This window comes from Rhinatrema bivittatum, chromosome 8 (genome assembly GCF_901001135.1).
Source record: "Rhinatrema bivittatum chromosome 8, aRhiBiv1.1, whole genome shotgun sequence".
Taxonomy (NCBI): domain Eukaryota; kingdom Metazoa; phylum Chordata; class Amphibia; order Gymnophiona; family Rhinatrematidae; genus Rhinatrema; species Rhinatrema bivittatum.
In genome coordinates this window covers 60,272,473-60,290,789 of record NC_042622.1, presented here as the reverse complement: position 1 = coordinate 60,290,789, position 18,317 = coordinate 60,272,473, and the positions used below count along the sequence as shown (strand labels likewise).

General features: G+C 46.2%; 1 protein-coding gene across 2 annotated transcripts in view; it reads left to right on the top strand.

Annotated features, from left to right (window-relative positions):
* The window catches only part of ZHX3 (zinc fingers and homeoboxes 3), a 58,628-nt gene that overhangs the window by 955 nt on the left and 39,356 nt on the right, over positions 1 to 18,317 (top strand). The window contains exon 1 of one of the 2 annotated variants that reach the window (XM_029612321.1): positions 1,923 to 2,322. The exons of the other annotated variant lie outside the window; for it this stretch is intronic. The gene's annotated coding sequence lies outside the window, so the exon portion shown is untranslated. Of the gene's footprint in view, positions 1 to 1,922; positions 2,323 to 18,317 lie in introns of those variants that run through there. 2 annotated transcript variants of the gene reach the window in all.

Genomic DNA, 18,317 nt, shown 5'->3' with positions numbered 1-18,317 from the left:
TTTTAAATACAAGATTTAAGGGTCAGGCATAAACTATTCACAAGTAAAAAAATTATAATAATTCAACTCATTTATATTTTGCACAGATCTAAAACTGCTCATTGTATGTCTAAAACGTAAATTTCCGGCAAACACTGTAAGAGAAGAATTCCACAGGGGGTGGGGGGGGGGGGGGGGTGAATGGAAGCCAACTCTTGTTCAAAAGTTACTTTGGAACACAAAAAATGATTCATTAATTATTGGGCAAAAGTGCCACTGCACTCTTTAGGGCAGTTTTTGCTTGTTTATTCCTATATATGACCCTTAGGCTCAACTTAAAGAACAATATTCTAAAAAATACTTTATAACTGCTAAATGCTGCTTAAAAATGTCACTTACACTGAACAAAAAACACCAAGAAAAAAGTTATAAAAGCACATTTCAAGGGAGATCAAGAATGTAGAGTGCATTTCAACACCTAATGCTGCATTGGTTGCTGCAGTTTTAGTTTTCCATTAGAATGTACATTTTGATTTATTTCAGCCAAAAATATTCCTTCTTATTGACTCATCTATTGCTTCATTTTTTCTTATTCCTAACTCACCTGTCATGATATATTTTACTTGCTATAGTTTTACATTGTTATGGAATATGGTTATATAGCCTATTTTTCAATATCTCCTTCCTTGAGTACACTTTTCTGTGTAATGTTTGCATAAAGTTATGAACAGATTAGCTAACAATTCATTCCTACCACAATGATCTTAAATATTCTTTTTTTCTTACTCTCTTGCTATCCATTTCTGGGTATTGAGTGGGTTAGATTATCACAGCCCCACCTCAGGACCTGTGATATTTTCTTGGCAGATACTAAGTCTGTTGAATGTTACCAATAACTCTGGAGCCACTGTTTGAGACAGGATGTTGGGCTAGACGAGCCACTGGTCTGACTCGGCTTGGCTGGTCTTCCCTAGTGATCCTCCCTTCAGGCCTGACCTTGCTCAGTTTTTGAGATCTAAGGAGTTCAGGTTCTTCCAGTCCACAGTTTCTAGGTGCGATCCTAATTTTAATCTGAGCATTTTTCCCATTAGCCAGGTTATTTCTTGATTATAAGAATTCTTTAAGTAAATGGATTCTTTACAGGTTGTAATACCTTTTGTTGGATAACTGTAAGAATAATTCAGAAGTACTGTAGCATATACAATTTCATTATCCAATATCCCTTCTTCACATGCATAAGAGAACTAAATAGTGAAAACAATACAAAGTCTCACAGATAATTGTTTCTTTAGTTTTGATGCACATTAGCACTAATCTTATCTAATCTGGTTTATATAACACCTTTCTAGTCCATCAAAGAACCACCATTTTTGGGGGGTTCTTAAAAAGAGATTGGTTATATAGGAGAAGCTTTCTAACATTTGAACGCTAAAGTCTTTACACATGAAATGAAAAAAAAAATCTGAATGTTTCCTTTTAAAAAAACTTAAGAAACATAGATGGTACTAAGCACAACAGTCTGGTTTATTCAAGGCAGAAAAAAGGGGAAAAATCCCATATATAGAAAATCTACTAAGATTATGATGTGCTAAATATCACCAGGAAGGGCCGTTAGAGTTTGTAAAAACTAGTAATTTTTTTCCATACGATATATATTTCACATTTTTGCAAGCCAACTAGATACCGATAGTACACATTTGAGTTTTCCAGAAAAATACCGCTGCTATAAAGCGTTTAATTTACATTGTATAGGAGTGCCTATATAATTATATTTTAACCTGTCACTGATTAATAATCATGTTTTTTTTAAATCAGTAATACTGCCAGAACGGGACGAACACACCCTTTCTCCTAAGCTAAACTAGAGCAGCCCATAACGAAAGCACTATTTAAGGCGGGGAGTCAATCACAGATGACCAACTTTTCCCGTATTTTCAGTTAAAGTTAAAGGGCCCAGCGTGGGTGTAAGCGCGTGCGCCGTGGAGCGCCCCTCCCCCTCCAGACAGTTCCGCTGGTTGGGTTCGTGTGACGTCATAAGTCACGTGTCGCCGCGAGGTTTTGGCGAGGTTCTTTTTTTTTTTTAAATCTCCTCCCTTTCTCTTTGTTTTTTCCTTTTTTTTACTCTCTAATTTTTTTTATTAGTATTGTTTTTATTGATGTTGTCACGTCTCCTCGCGCCTGTTTCACCTCATCCGCGCAGGGATGTGCGCGTGAGGGATTGCGACGCAGGCTGGTCTCGCGCATCCGGGCAGCAGCTGTTGTCTCCTTCCTAAGGCCTGGCGCGTCCGGCTCCTCAGTCTTCACCGGTTCCCTTCGGTACGGTCACCGCCGGGCCCGCCGCAGGTGAGTGCTCAGCGCCTCCTTCCGGCGACCCTTGTGTCTCCCGCCTGCTAGGACTCTTGGTTCCGCAGTCTGGTCTTCCCGACAGGCCGACCTGAGCTCCGGTGGTTCTGGAGCTCCGGTCGGTAACGGGAAAAACGGGAGCCTCGGCAGCGCCAAGCACAGTCTGCGAGTGGACGGGAAAATGGCGACAGAGAATAGATTAACCGGCAGGGGGAGGGAGCTAGCTAGGAGAAACATTTCCCTGTGGAGGATGAGAGGAAAAAGCCGGGAGAAAGTTTCTCCCCTGAGAGGGGGAGAAAAGGGGAGCAGACGGGAGAAAGTTTCCACTTGGGGGAGGGATTGGAGGAGAGAAGCAGTAGGAGGGTGAAAAAAGAGAAGGTGGGAAAATACTTTGTATAGAGGGAGGCGCAGCCGGCAATGTGTATTCCCCAGGGAGAAGGTGGGTGGGGGGATGGGAAAGACAGTTTAGAAAGATTGCGCGGGCGGGGGTCGGAGTAGTGGAGGAGAAGAAAGCCGGAAGAAAGTTTTGGAGGGAGGGGGGTGGTGGAAATAAAGTCAGGAGGAAGAGTTCCCCCCTGGTAGAGAGGAGCAGTAGGAAAGCCGGGAGAAAGAGCTCCCCGAGGAGGGTGGACTTGGGAGAAAAAGTTCCCAGGGGAAGAGAGGGAGTTTAGCCAGAGAAGAGCCATGAAGGGGAGGTTTCCCCAATGGGAATGAAACAGAAGCTCGTCCGCCCCTCGAGAAATTTTGTAGAAACAATATAAATACACAACATAAATATACACTTTCTGGCTAGGGAGATGATGGGGAAGCTGTTGAATGAGTGGTTTTAACAGACTTACCATTCAGTCTCAATATTTAAATATTGGTGTGGCAAACCTGTTGGAGTAAGTTGAGTAGTTTGCTTTTAGTAATATTTATTTTAAAGTATTTATTACCTGCCTCTCCAATGTTTGGGGTGGGATATAGTGAAAACATTCATAAAAACAATTATGAGAAATAAAATAAGACATTCAATACAGCCATTTTTTGTGTTTAGTTTCCAGTTTAAGGTGACATATACTTAACTTTCTATTGTGTTTGCTTTGGGTCGGCCCTGTTCAGTGGCACTGCTGCACACTGCCATACTGAAGGTCTCTGGTTTGATCCCCCAGATTGGGTCTTTCACACTGGGGATGTTGGGGAAGCAGTGCTCACAACCCCTGGGGTTTGGGGGGTCCAAGTAATGGACATTAAGAGTGACACCTGGTGGCAGGATATAGAATCTGTGATACAGCATCCTATAAGGAGCTCTGCTGTAGTTGTCTCAGGATTATTGCTACAGTTGTTAGACTATGAACAGTGGGAGGGTCTATTAAAATAGGAGAAACATCCTTGAATAGTTGTGAATGAAGGTTTATGGAGCAGAATCCCAATACTGGTTCTGATTGAGCTGGAAGAGAAATTAGGACTACCAACCACCTTTCTTTTTTGGATTGATCATGTTAAAACTTTCTTATAGCACACATTAGTGTAACATGAAGGATATGACTTTATTTCCTGCAATTTGAAATGTTCTGATATTTCTTCCTCTGACTACACTAGGTTATAGTGAATTGAAAGCCTTTGTGTTGGTGAAAGTTGTGCAACATTTGATGATGAGGCAACCTGAAGCAGACTCGAAAAGCTATCAGGAAAAATGTAATTGTGTTGAATCCGTTCTCTTCAAAGATGGGGTTTTTTTCCCCCTTACTAACGGCTCGATACTGTAAGGCCGCGGTAGAAACAGTGCGGCAGTGTCAGGCGCATCCTTCCTCCCCGCACGCACAGTTCTCTTGACCTAGCGCCTGATACTCTCTTCTAATTGCATGCAAATGCATGCCGCGGCTGTGAAGCATTAGGGAAGGGTTATGCCCGCGCAACCCATTTTACTGTATAGGCGCTTAATACAGCGCCTATACAGTAACCTGGGTGCGCTGGTACCTGTCATTTCAAATGTCATTTCAAATGACATTTGAAATGACAGGCACCAGGAAGTGTAAAAAACAAAATTTTTAAATACCTGTCGGAGGGCCGCGTGGGTCCAGGCGGCCGGCGGGATCCGGGGGGCGGGTGGTCACGTGTTAAATCTAGGCCGGGTCGCACAGACGCGCATTCATCCAGGCGGAGGAGCCGGCGACGAAAGCAGCCGGCTCCTCCGCCTGGATGAGTGAATGAATGCGCGCCTGTGCGACCCCTGCGATTCGGTGCTCAAGGCAGTCACATGCCGTGACGTCACGCCTTGAGCGCCGAATCGCAGGGGTCGCACAGGCGCGCATTCATTCATCCAGGCGGAGGAGCCGGCAGCTTTCGCCGCCGGCTCCTCCGCCTGGATGAATGCGCGTCTGTGCGACCCGGCCTAGATTTAACACGCGACCACCCGCCCCCCAGCTCCCGCCGCCGGCCGCCTGGACCCACGCGGCCCTCCGACAGGTATTTAAAAATTTTTATTTTTTTTTCTGACAGGTTTTATGTGTCCCACAGCATTACATTTTCTCGATCATCTCTGTATCGCTTTTTTTTTTATTGTGTTTTATTGTTTTTGAGTATCTTAAGCGGTGTCGATGGATTTGTTACTAGACTCACAGTCCTAACACCTACTAGGGGGAGGCGGTAAACTAACACGTTAAGGCCGCGGCAAAACAGCGGGTTACTAAGGAGATAATATCAGCGCCCGTTACAGTATCGGAGGGGAATAGCTAATTCCTTCATTATACAGCTAATTCGTTCATTTACACATCATATACATGCTGCGTGCGGAAAGGGTTATGTGTCTATTTTACGAAGCGCTAAGGACACGTGAAACTGGAGACTGTATCGCTGGATCGCCTTACTCGTCTGTATTGTGCGCTGCCAGCACGTTACAGACGGAGAATCTTTAACCGCACGTTACTGTATCGACCTGTAAATGTTGTTGGCCATTGCATATATATATATATATATATATATTTTTTTTTTTTTTTTTTTAAGAAGCCACAGAAAAAAAGATCGCATTGATTTTTTTTTTTCCTCTGGTGTTTTTTCAAGTTTAGAATTTGGGGTTAGTTTTCATGTTTGCTTTTCAATATTTCAGGTCCCATGTTTTGTGAGTGGATATTTTGTGATTTCTTTCCTTTTGGACCATAGGGAAATGTATGTTTGTATAAAATCTGTGAGAGGATTGGGTTATAAAATCTAAGAGGCCTTAGTTGGGGCAGGGGAGTAGGTTTAGTTGGGGGTAAAAGAGGAAGTTACCTCAATTACATTAGGTCAGTTTTCTGGAAAAAGATACTTTTGGATAGCCTCTAACCCTTTTTTTTGAGAACATAATTAGTTACTCACATTATTATTTCCCTACACTTTCTACGATGTTCTTTTCTGAAGATTTAAGAACCTTTTGCAAAAATCTCTTTTCCCTGTACATACCCGGATCAGTCCAGACTCCTGGGTTTTGCCTCCCCACCAGCAGTTGGAGACAGCAGCAAGAGGGGGGCTTCCCAGTCTTTTCCATAGTGTTACATGAATGATATTTTACTCACCGGTGACAAGTTGTACATATGTATGCGATTCAAAGAACTCCTGGCTCTCAGAGAACGAGTCCGATCTCTGGAGGCTAGAGTGGCAGACCTGGAGAATTGCTGAGGCAGACAGAGGTATATAGATGAGACCTTCAGGGACATAGTAGTCAAGTCCCAACTTCAGACTGGCAGCCCTGGTGCTGCCTTTGAGGAAGAAGGTCTCATGATGGGAGAGCACCAACCAGGTGCAGCAGGAAAGGATCATGTAGCAAGGACCTGCTCTCCAGGTGATGCATTGTCCTTTCGCACTGAGGATATCTCCCCAAGGCCTACTGCCCAGGAGGGAAGGGTTAGGTCAGCTGTCATAGTTGGTGATTCGATTATTAGGAATGTAGATGCTGGGTGGCTGGTGGATGTGAGGATCGCCTGGTAACATGCCTACCTGGTGCGAAGGTGGCGGACCTCACGCATCACCTAGATAGGATTTTAGACAATGCTGGGGAGGAGCCGGCTGTCGTGGTACATGTGGGCACCAATGACATAGGAAAATGTGGGAGGGAGGTTCTGGAAGCCAAATTTAGGCTCTTGGGTAGAAAGCTTAAATCCAGAACCTCCAGGGTAGCATTCTCTGAAATGCTCCCTGTTCCACGCGCAGGTCACCAGAGGCAGGCAGAGCTCCAGAGTTTCAATGCGTGGATGAGACGATGGTGCAAGGAAGAGGGATTCAGTTTTGTTAGGAACTGGGGAACCTTTTGGGGAAGGGGGAGTCTCTTCCAAAGGGATGGGCTCCACCTTAACCAAGGTGGAACCAGACTGCTGGCGCTAACCTTTAAAAAGGAGATAGAGCAGCTTTTAAACTAGAACAAAGGGGAAAGCCGATAGTCGCTCAGCAGCGCATGGTTCGGAGAGAGATATCTTCAAAGGATACTAATGATGCATTAGAATTAGGGCATCCAGACAGTGAGGTTCCAATAATTAGAAAAGTAGTCCAAGTGCCTGTAACTAAAAACTCACCTGAGCTAAAAAATTCTAACTTATCCCTATCAATTAAAAAGCAGAATAAAAATACAAACAAAAAACAAACTTTGAAATGTTTGTATGCTAATGCCAGAAGTCTAAGAAGTAAGATGGGAGAATTAGAATGTATAGCAGTGAATGATGACAGACTTAATTGGCATCTCAGAGACATGGTGGAAAAAGGATAACCAATGGGACAGTGCTATACCGGGGTACAAATTATATCACAATGACAGAGAGGAGCACCCGGGAGAAGGTATGGCGCTTTATGTCCGGGATGGCATAGAGTCCAACAGGATAAACACATGAATGAGACTAAATACAAAATTGAATCTTTATGGGTAGAAATCCCTTGTGTATCGGGGAAGACTATAGTGATAGGGGTATACTCCCGTCCACCTGGTCAAGATGGTGAGACGGACAGTGAAATGCTAAGAGAAATTAGGGAAGCTAACCAATTGGTAGTGCAGTAATAATGGGAGACTTCAATTACCCCAATATTGACTGGGTAAATATATCATTGGGACACGCTAGAGAGATAACGTTCCTGGATGGAATAAATGATAGCTTTATGGAGCAATTGGTTCAGGAACCGACGAGAGAGGGAGCAATTTTAGATCTAATTCTTAGTGGAGCACAGGACTTGGTGAGAGAGGTAACGGTGGTGGGACCGCTTGGCAATAGTGATCATAATATGATCAAATTTGATTTAATGACTGGAAGAGGAACAGTGTGCAAATCCAAGGCTCTCGAGCTAAACTTTCAAAAGGGAAACTTTGATAAAATGAGAAAAATTGTTAGGAAAAACTGAAAGGAGCAGCTACAAAAGTAAAAAATGTCCAAGAGGCGTGGTCATTGTTAAAAAATACCATTCTAGAAGCACAGTCTAGATGTATTCCACACATTAAGAAAGGTGGAAAGAAGGCAAAACGATTACCGGCATGGTTAAAAGGGGAGGTGAAAGAAGCTATTTTAGCCAAAAGATCTTCATTCAAAAATTGGAAGAAGGATCATAAGAAATTAAGAAATTGCCATGCTGGGTCTGACCAAGGGTCCATCAAGCCCAGCATCCTGTTTCCAACAGAGGCCAAAACCAGGCCACAAGAACCTGGCAATTACCCAAACACTAAGAAGATCCCATGCTACTGATGCAATTAATAGCAGTGGCTATTCCCTAAGTAAAATTGATTAATAGCCATTAATGGACTTCTCCTCCAAGAACTTATCCAAACCTTTTTTGAACCCAGCTACACTAACTGCACTAACCACATCCTCTGGCAACAAATTCCAGAGCTTTATTGTGAGTTGAGTGAAAATTTTTTTTCTCCAATTAGTCTTAAATGTGCTACTTGCTAACTTCATGGAATGTCCCCTAGTCCTTCTATTAATTGAAAGTGAAAATAACCGAGTCACATCTACTCGTTCAAGACCTTTCAAGACCTCTCATGATCTTAAAGACCTCTATCATATCCCCCCTCAGCCGTCTCTTCTCCAGCAGAAGAAAATAGGATAAAGCATAAACGTTGGCAAGTTAAATGTAAGACATTGATAAGACAGGCTAAGAGAGAATTTGAAAAGAAGTTGGCTGTAGAGGCAAAAACTCACAGTAAAAACTTTTTAAAATATATCCGAAGCAGAAAGCCTGTGAGGGAGTCAGTTGGACCGTTAGATGATCGAGGGGTTAAAGGGGCACTTAGAGAAGATAAGGCCATCACGGAAAGATTAAATGATTTCTTTGCTTCGGTGTTTACTGAAGAGGATGTTGGGGAGGTACCCGTAATGGAGAAGGTTTTCATGGGTAATGATTCAGATGGCCTGAATCAAATCACGGTGAACCTAGAAGATGTGGTAGGCCTGATTGACAAACTGAAGAGTAGTAAATCACCTGGACCAGATGGTATACACTCCAGAGTTCTGAAGGAACTAAAAAATTAAATTTCAGACCTATTAGTAAATATTTGTAACCTATCATTAAAATCATCCATTGTACCTGAAGACTGGAGGATAGCAAATGTAACCCCAATATTTAAAAAGGGCTCCAGGGGCGATCCGGGAAACTACAGACCGGTTAGCCTGACTTCAGTGCCAGGAAAATAGTGGAAAGTGTTCTAAACATCAAAATCACAGAACATATAGAAAGACATGGTTTAATGGAACAAAGTCAGCATGGCTTTACCCAAGGCAAGTCTTGCCTCACAAATCTGCTTCACTTTTTTGAAGGAGTTAATAAACTTGTGGATAAAGGTGAACCGGTAGATGTAGTATACTTGGATTTTCAGAAGGCGTTTGACAAAGTTCCTCATGAGAGCCTCTAGGAAAAGTAAAAAGTCATGGGATAGGTGGTGATGTCCTTTCCTGTACGTACCCAGATCAGTCCAGACAGTGGGTTGAGCCTCCTTTCCAGCAGGTGGAGACAGACTAAAACTTGAAGGATGCCCTATATCAGGACAGAGCCTTCCTTCTAAACCTTCAGTATTCGTCTGTCTCCAGCAGGTGCAGCATCTCCCCTTCGGTTCTCTGCTGTAGGCTAGTCAGCCTTTTTCTTTCTGTCTTTTGCTAGGCTCAAGCAAGTATTTCTTTTGGTTCTCACTTGTTTTAAAAAAAAAAAAAAAAAAAAAAAAAAAAAAAGAAACAGAAGGGAAGTTGCCCTTTTATTTTTAGTGCTTTTTCCTTTTCCTTGTGGGAGACGGTTCTGTCTCCCAGCTCTTGCCCGGCTCAGGGGGGCTTTGCCCCTTTTGCAGGAGGGGATTCCCTGCATAGCCTGAGTCCGTGGATGCTTCCAAGTGTGGGTACCGAGTCTCTCTGGGTCTCGTTCCCCCCTCTGGCTGCTGAGAGGGTTTCTGAACCCGCTGCTGCGCTCAGTAAAAAAAAAAGTTTTAAACTTTAAATAAGTTGCAGGTACTCACCTACCTCTAACTTATTTGCAGCAGTTGACCAGCATTTTTTATTTTTTCTGGTCAAAGCAGGCCTTGAACTGGCAGCCAGACTAGCAGGAGGCAGCAGGTTTCCCTCCTGCTCTCTCTTGCTGTGCAGGCTGTCAATCAAACCTTTTTTCTGCTTTTTTTCTTCAGCCGCGGATCTGCTATGTCCCGGCAGGCAGCCTGCCTTTCTTGTGGGCTGCCCTCTTCGCGTTTTTCGCGGCAGGGTCTCTGCACTGCTTGCCTGCCGGGTGGGAAAGGTCCCTCCTCCGCAGGACAAGCAAATTTAGCCTGGGGCTTCACTCCTCCCGGCATGGCCAGGCCTTTCCCGGGTCGGCAGAGCCCGGGAACAGCGGCCATATTGGATTTTTCGTCTGGGCCGATTTCAGTGCTCCCTGGGGCTGGGGGGCTGATGTTTTTGATTTAACCCCTGATTTGGCCCCGTGGGTCCCCAGGAGGGGGTCCTGACCCCTCCCCCCCCCCCGGTAAATCCAGGGTCCCTTTTTCAGCGGATTTCGTTGTCCTCATGCACAAATCTTATTTAGCTAGCTTGCATGAGCAAGACGAAAGCCCCCCCCCCCCCCCCCGCCAAAAATTCCTCGCTCAGCGCCATTGACCGGACTGGCTGCGGAGCCCCAGGGACCAGTGCGGGTGGTCCCGGGGGTGCCCCACCTTCCCCCCCGATGTCTCCCGGGTCCTCAGACCCCGTCGCTTCCTCGGATTTGGCAGATGCCCCCCCCCCCCCTCAGAGGGGCATGACCCCAGAGCCCTTCGTGTGTTTCGTAAGGAGGAATTGGAGCCCCTTCTGCCCTTTTGTTCTGCAGGAGCTGGATCTGGAGAGTCCTTCCATGGATAATCTCATGGCCTCACTTCCTAAGGATATGAACCCGGTCCTGGGGGGGCTCTGGGCTCCGGCCTCGGCCTTTCCCTTCCACCCCATGCTCAAGCTCCTTATCCTGCGGGAATGAGAGGCCCCTGAGGGTGTGCTCCGGGTGGGGCGTGCGATGGATAAGCTCTACCCCCTTCCGGAGGAGGGTTTGGAGCTGCTGCGATATCCCTCTGTGGATTCTTATGTCTCTGTGGTGGCCAAACACACCACGATTCCGGTGGAAGGATCCACAGGATCGTAAGTTGGAGGCTCACTTGAAGCGCATCTTCGACGTTCTGGCCCTCGGGGTCCGGGCGTCTTGCTGTAGCAGCCTCATGATGTGGGCAGGCCTTCAGTGGGTTCAACAGTTTCTCTGTGCCCGGGATCTTCCGCCAGCAGAGGCAGAGCAAGCCGAACGTCTGGAGGCCGTAACCGCCTAGGTATCGGACGCCCTCTACGACCTGGTCCGTGTGCAGGCGAAGGCAATGGTTTCGGCGGTGGCTGCCCGGATGCTCCTTTGGCTATGCCATTGGTCGGCTGATCAGTCATCGAAGACTCGGCTGGGCACGCTGCCCTTCAAAGGTAAGATGCTCTTTGGAGAGGATCTCGAGAAGCTTATGGACTCCTTGGCTGACAACAAGGTTCATAAGCTTCCAGAGGACCGCCCTAAGTCTTCCCGGTCCTTAGCGCCCTCCCGCTCTCGCTTCAGGGGCCAGTGTCTCTTCGCTTCTCGGGGGCAGGACGGTTCCACGAGGGGTTCTTCTCGTGCTCAGTCCAGGTCACAGTCCTTTCGTGGCAGGCGGCACTTTCGTGAGGGCCAGCCCGTGCGTGCCACCTCTAAACCTGCCACGCAATGAAGTTCAGCTGACCCATTCCTCTGTTCCTTACCTCGGCAGACGCCTCTCCCTGTTCTTCGAGGAATGGGTCAAGATCACATCGGATCAGTGGGTCCTCGACATTATCAAAGACGGGTATGCTTTCGAGCTCGTCAGGGACCTGCCGGATCTCTTTCTTTTCTCGCCTTGCGGACGGGCCAAGAGGGACGCGGTGGTCCAGACTCTCTCCAAACTCCTGGATCTGGGAGCGGTGGTCCCAGTTCCGGAAAAGGAGATTGGCGCAGGTCAGTATTCTATTTACTTCATCATGCCCAAAAAGGACGGGTCCTTCCGCCCCATTCTGGACCTCAAGAGGGTCAATCGGGCCCTCAAGATCCCCCACTTCCGCATGGAAACCCTGCGTGCGGTCACTGCGGCGGTCCGCCCCGCAGAGTTCCTTGCTTCTCTCGATCTCGCAGAAGCGTACTTCCACATTCCCATCCACCGCGATTACCAGAAGTATCTCCGATTCCACATCCTCAACCAGGACTTCCAGTTTCGAGCTCTCCCCTTCGGCCTCGCGACCGCTCCTCGCACCTTTACGAAGGTCATGGTAGTGGTAGTGGCGGCCCTCCGCCGGGAGGGGATTTTCGTCCACCCCTATCTGGACGATTGGCTCATCAGGGCCAAGTCGGAGACCTCTTGCCAATGGGCGGTGGATCGTGTCTTGGAGCTCCTTGCCTCCCTCGGGTGGATAGTGAACTTTTCCAAGAGCAAGTTTCAGCCCTCCCAGGAGTTGGAATTCCTGGGAGCCTACTTCGACACCCGAGTAGGCAAGGTCTTCTTACCACGGGCGCGCGCTCTCAAGCTGATCGATCAGGTCCGGAATCTGATCGCGCTACCCTCTCCGACAGCCTGGGATTATCTTCAAGTCCTGGGATCCATGGCTTCCACCATCGACCTTGTCCCCTGGGCTTTTGCTCATATGTGTCCGTTGCAGAAAGCTTTGCTATCCCGTTGGCAGCCAGCGTCGGAGCAGTTTTACGTAGTCCTTCCGTTCTTGTATTCTACTGCCGACGAATTACAGTGGTGGCTGTCTCTTCCTCATCTTCTGCAAGGGATGCCTCTTCAAGCTCCACAGTGGACGATAGTGACCACGGACGCCAGTCTCTTGGGCTGGGGTGCGGTCTGCCTTTCTCAATCCACCCAGGGAACATGGTTGCAGACTCAGTAGCGCTGGCACATCAATCGACTGGAAACCTTGGCGGTCCGCCTGGCTCTTCAGGAGTTCCTTCCCCTGATCTGCGGTAAGTCCTGTCCGACAACTCCACCACAGTGGCCTACATCAATCGCCAAGGGGGCACTCGCAGTCCCATGGTAGCCTTGGAAGCCAGCCGTCTCCTCTCTTGGGCGGAGCATCAACCTACAGTGCCTTGCGGTCTCTCACATAGCAGGCAAAGAAAATGTTCAAGCCGACTTCCTCAGCCGGCAGTCGCTCGATCCGGGAGAGTGGGAGCTCTTGGACGCGGCCATGGCTCTGATAGTGGACAGGTGGGGTCCTCCTCACCTCGACCTCATGGCGACTCTGCGCAATGCCAAGGCAAATCTGTTCTTCAGCCGCTGGAGGGAGCACGGCGCAGAGGACGTGGATGCTCTGGCTCTACCTTGGCCAGCGGACATCCTTCTGTACGTGTTTCCCTGTGGCCACTGGTGGGGAAAGTTCTCAGGAGAATAGAGCTCCACCGGGGACCGGTGATTCTAGTCGCTCCCGAGTGGCCGCGAAGACCGTGGTTCACGGATCTCTCAATCTAGCGGTGGACGGGCCCCTGCGACTCGGTCATCTTCTTCGTCTCCTCAGGCAGGGGCCTGTATTTTTCGACCAGGCCAATCGCTTCTGTCTAGCGGCCTGGCTTTTGAACGGCGTCACCTGAGGCGCAAGGGTTATAAGGAGGAGGTCATCTCCACCCTGCTGCGAGCCCGGAAGCACTTGACTTCTCTGGCCTATGTGCGCATCTGGAAAGTTTTTGAGTCCGCGTGTGCAGAGTCTGGTGTTCCGGCACGCTCCACCTCGATTCCTCTGGTTCTTTCTTTTCTTCAGAAGGGTCTTTCTAAGGGCCTCTCCTTCAGTTCTCTACACGTTCAAGTCTCTGCGCTTGGCTCTCTCCTGGGTCGGGTGGACAGTCATTCCTTAGCTGCTCACCCAGACGTGATTCGTTTACTGAGGGGTGTTGGGCACCTTCGTCCCCCCTCTCGTGCCACGTGTCCTTCGTGCTCTCTGTACGGCTCCCTTTGAGCCTCTTCGCCACGCTACACTCAAGGATCTAACACTCAAAACTGTCTTTCTGGTCTCTCTCTCCTCTGCTCGCCGGATTTCCGAGCTTCAGGCACTGTCCTGTTGGGAGCCCTTCTTGCGTTTCTCGGATTCCGGGGTTTCTCTCAGGACGGTTCCTTCCTTCTTGCCTAAGGTTGTCTCTGCTTTTCATGTCAACCAGTCGGTAGAACTGTCCGCGTTCTCTCCGGAGGAGATTGCGGGTACGGCTGGTGGCGACCTTCGTCGGCTAGATGTCAAATGAGTCTTGCTTCGCTATCTCCAGGTCACCAATGACTTTCGCATATCAGACCATCTCTTTGTCCTTTGGAGTGGTCCCAACCGGGGTAAACAGGCTTCTAAGACCACGATTGCGTGGTGGTTGAAAGAAGTCATTTCCTTGGCATATCTTTGTCATTTCCTTGGCATATCTTTGTCAAGGTCGTCCGCTTCCTGAGGGTCTCAAGGCCCATTCTCTGCGTTCTCAGGCTACTTCGTGGGCGGAGAGTCAATCTGTCTCCCCGCAGGAGATTTGCAGGGCTGCCACTTGGACGTCTCTGCACACTTGCTCGGCACTACCGTCTGGATGTGCACGCTCCGGTTTTCGGTTCCTTTGGGCAGCAAGTGCTTCGAGCGGGACTGTCTCAGTCCCACCCAGTTTAGGGAAGCTTTGGTACATCCCACTGTCTGGACTGATCCGGGTACGTACAGGAAAGGAAAATTAGTTCTTACCTGTTAATTTTCGTTCCTGTAGTACCACGGATCAGTCCAGACGCCCTTCCCTGTCTGTTTTTCTGTCCTCTCAAAGCTTGTTTTCTTGCAGGTTTGCAGATTTTCATGTTTCACTTTGTGCAAGATTACTGAGCAATTACACCGGAAGCCTTGGTCGTTTTTCTATACCAAGTTTATACAAGAGTGTATGGTTATTGTTTCTACTTTTTTCTATAGTTGCTCCTTTGAGCTTTATGGTTACTTGTTTGACCCTATTCTTGGGTTTGTTGTTTTTTCTGCTTTGACATACGTTATACTGAAGGGTTAGAGGATAGGCTCTGTCCTGATATAGGGCATCCTTCAAGTTTTAGTCGTCTCCACCTGCTGGAAAGGAGGCTCAACCCACTGTCTGGACTGATCCATGGTACTACAGGAACGAAAATTAACAGGTAAGAACTAATTTTCCTTTTGTGGATTGCAAACTGGCTAAAAGACAGAAAACAGAGAGGATTAAATGGACAATTTTCTCAGTGGAAGGGAGTGGGCAGTGGAGTGCCTCAGGGATCTGAATTGGGACCCTTACTTTTCAATATATTTATAAATGATCTGGAAAGAAATACGACGAGTGAGATAATCAAATTTGCAGATGACACAAAATTGTTCAGAGTAGTTAAATCACAAGCAGATTGTGATAACTTGCAGAAAGACCTTGTGAGAATGGAAAATTGGGCTTCCAAATGGCACATGAAATTTAATGTGGTTAAGTGCAAGGTGATGCATATAGGGAAAAACAACCCATGCTATAATTACACAATGTTGGGTTCCATATTAGGTGCATCAACCCAAGAAAGAGATCTAGGTGTCATAGTGGATAACACATTGAAATCGTCAGTTCAGTGTGCTGTGGCAGTCAAAAAAGCAAACAATGTTGGGAATTATTAGAAAGGGAATGGTGAATAAAACGGAAAATGTCATAATGCCTCTGTATCGCTCCATGGTGAGACCGCACCTTGAATACTGTGTACAATTCTGGTCGCCGCATCTCAAAAAAGATATAATTGCGATGGAGAAGGTACAGAGCAGGGCTACCAAAATGATAAGGGGAATGGAACAGCTCCCCTATGAGGAAAGACTAAAGAGGTTAGGACTTTTCAGCTTGGTTAGGACTTTTCAGCTTGGAGAAGAGACGACTGAGGGGGGATATGATAGAGGTGTTTAAAATCATGAGAGGTCTAGAACGGGTAGATGTGAATCGGTTATTTACTCTTTCGGATAGTAGAAAGACTAGGGGGCACTCCATGAAGTTAGCATGGGGCACATTTAAAACTAATCGGAGAAAGTTCTTTTTTACTCAACGCACAATTAAACTCTGGAATTTGTTGCCAGAGAATGTGGTTCGTGCAGTTAGTACAGCTGTGTTTAAAAAAGGATTGGATAAGTTCTTGGAGGAGAAGTCCATTACCTGCTATTAAGTTCACTTAGAGAATAGCCACTGCCATTAGCAGTGGTTACATGGAATAGACTTGGTTTTTGGGTACTTGCCAGGTTCTTATGGCCTGGATTGGCCACTGTTGGAAACAGGATGCTGGGCTTGATGGACCCTTGGTCTGACCCAGTATGGCATTTTCTTATGTTCTTATGTAATAAAATATTTTTTCAAATACATATGAAGGAGTCAGCTGGCCACTAGATGACAGAGGGGTAAAAGGGCTGCTCATGGAGGACAAGGAAATAGCAGAAAACCTACATTAATTCTTTGCCTCTGTCTTTACTGAGGAGGAAGTCAGGGTCATACCCACATCGGAAACAGTTTTTGATGGCAACAACTCTGAGCAACTAAACAGTCACTGTGAAACTGGAGGATGTAATAAATCAGACTGACAGACTAAAAAGGGTAATAAATCATCAGGACTGGATGGTATACACCTCAGATTTGTAAAGGAACTCAAACATAAAACTGTGGACCTGCTTCTAATTATTTACAACCAATCATTTAAAACAGCCACAATAATTGAAGACTGGAGGATAGCCAATGTGATGCCAAGTTTTAAAAAGTACTCCGGGGTGATTTGGGAAACTATAGACTGGTGAGTTTGACATCTGTGCTAGACAAAATAAGAACATGTCATACTGGGTCAGACCAAGGGTCCATCAAGCCAATGCAGGCCATAAGAACCTGGCAAGTTTCCAAAAACTAAGTCTATCCCATGTTACTGTTGCTAGTGATAGCAGTGGCTGTCAACTTAATTAATAGCAGGTAATGGATTTCTCCTCCAAGAACTTATCTAATCCTTTTTTAAACCCAGCTACACTAACTGCACTAACCACATCCCTCAGCAACAAATTCCAGAGTTTAATTGTGCGTTGAGTGAAAAAGAACTTTCTCCGATTGGTTTTAAATGTGCCACATACTAACTTCATGGAGTGCTCCCTAGTCCTTTTATTATCCGAAAGAGTAAATAACAGATTCACATTTACCCATTCTAGAGCTCTCTTGATTTTAAACACCTCTTATAATATCCCCCCTCAGCCGTCTCTTCTCCAAGCTGAAAAGTCCTAACCTCTTTAGTCTTTCCTCATAGGGGAGCTGTTCCATCCCCTTTATCATTTTGGTCACCCTTCCCAGTACCTTCTCCATCACTATTCTTAAAAACAAACAAAATTACTGACCACACAGATAGGCATAGTTTAATTTGGGTGGGGGGGTAAGAGGAGAGAGTCAACATGGTTTTTGCAAAGTTTACTAGATTTCTTTTAACGTGTAAATAAGCATGCAGATAAAGGTGAGCCAGCTGATACAGTGAATTTGTATGTTCAGACGGCATTTAACAAAGTCCCTCAGAAGAGACTTCAGGAAATTGGGAGGTCATGGGATAGGAGGTAGTATCCTAATGCAGATTAGTAAGTGGATAAAAGACAGGAAACAGACTAGGATTAAATAGCTTTCCAAATTTATTTTATTTAGCATTTTTCTATACCGACCTTCATGGTTAAATACCATATCAGATCGGTTTACATCGAAGAAGGGTAGATAACAGAAGGAACAACTTTTTATAATCAAGAAACAAAACAAAAGTTACATTTAACGAGGACTGTAAACTTGGAAGCTTAGGCAGCTGGAAGAAAAGGCCCGAAGAGGGTATTAAATTAGATTAAATACAAGAGAGACATAACAATCTAAATACAAATGGAGAAGGATTATTAGAGGAATGCCCTGGGGACTTTAGCGGGACCTGTGCTATTTAGCATATTAAATGGTCTGAAGAAAAACAGCAAGTGAGGCAACCAAATAGGCAGATGATGTAAAACTGTTTTCAGTCATTGAAAGAGAAGCAGATTATGAGGAACTATAGAAGGACCTTGTGAGATTAAGAGTCTGGGCTTCAAAATGGCAGGTGCAATGTAATGCATATAGGGAAAATAATATAATTACATGAAACTGGGTTCCGTGTTAGGAGTCAACACCCAGAAAAAGGACCTCCGAGTCCTTGTGGACAATACTTTTAAATCTTCAATTCAGTGTGCGGTGGAAGTCAAAAAGTCAAATAAAGTATTGAGAATTATTTGGAAAGGAAGAGAGAACAAAACTGAGAATATCATAGTGCCTTTTTATAGATCCATAGCACAACTGCACCCTTTGAGCGCTGTGCGAGTTCTAGTTGCCCCTTTTCAAAAGAGAAAGACACAGAAAACAGCAATAAAAATGATAAAGGGTATGGAAAAGCTTTTAAATGGAGAAAGGTTAAACAGATAGGACTTGATTTGTAGGTGAATGGCCAGGAACACAGTTCCAGCACTTCTTTTCAGATTTAAGAGGCAGAGCAGCTCCAGCCCCTCCCCTCCATG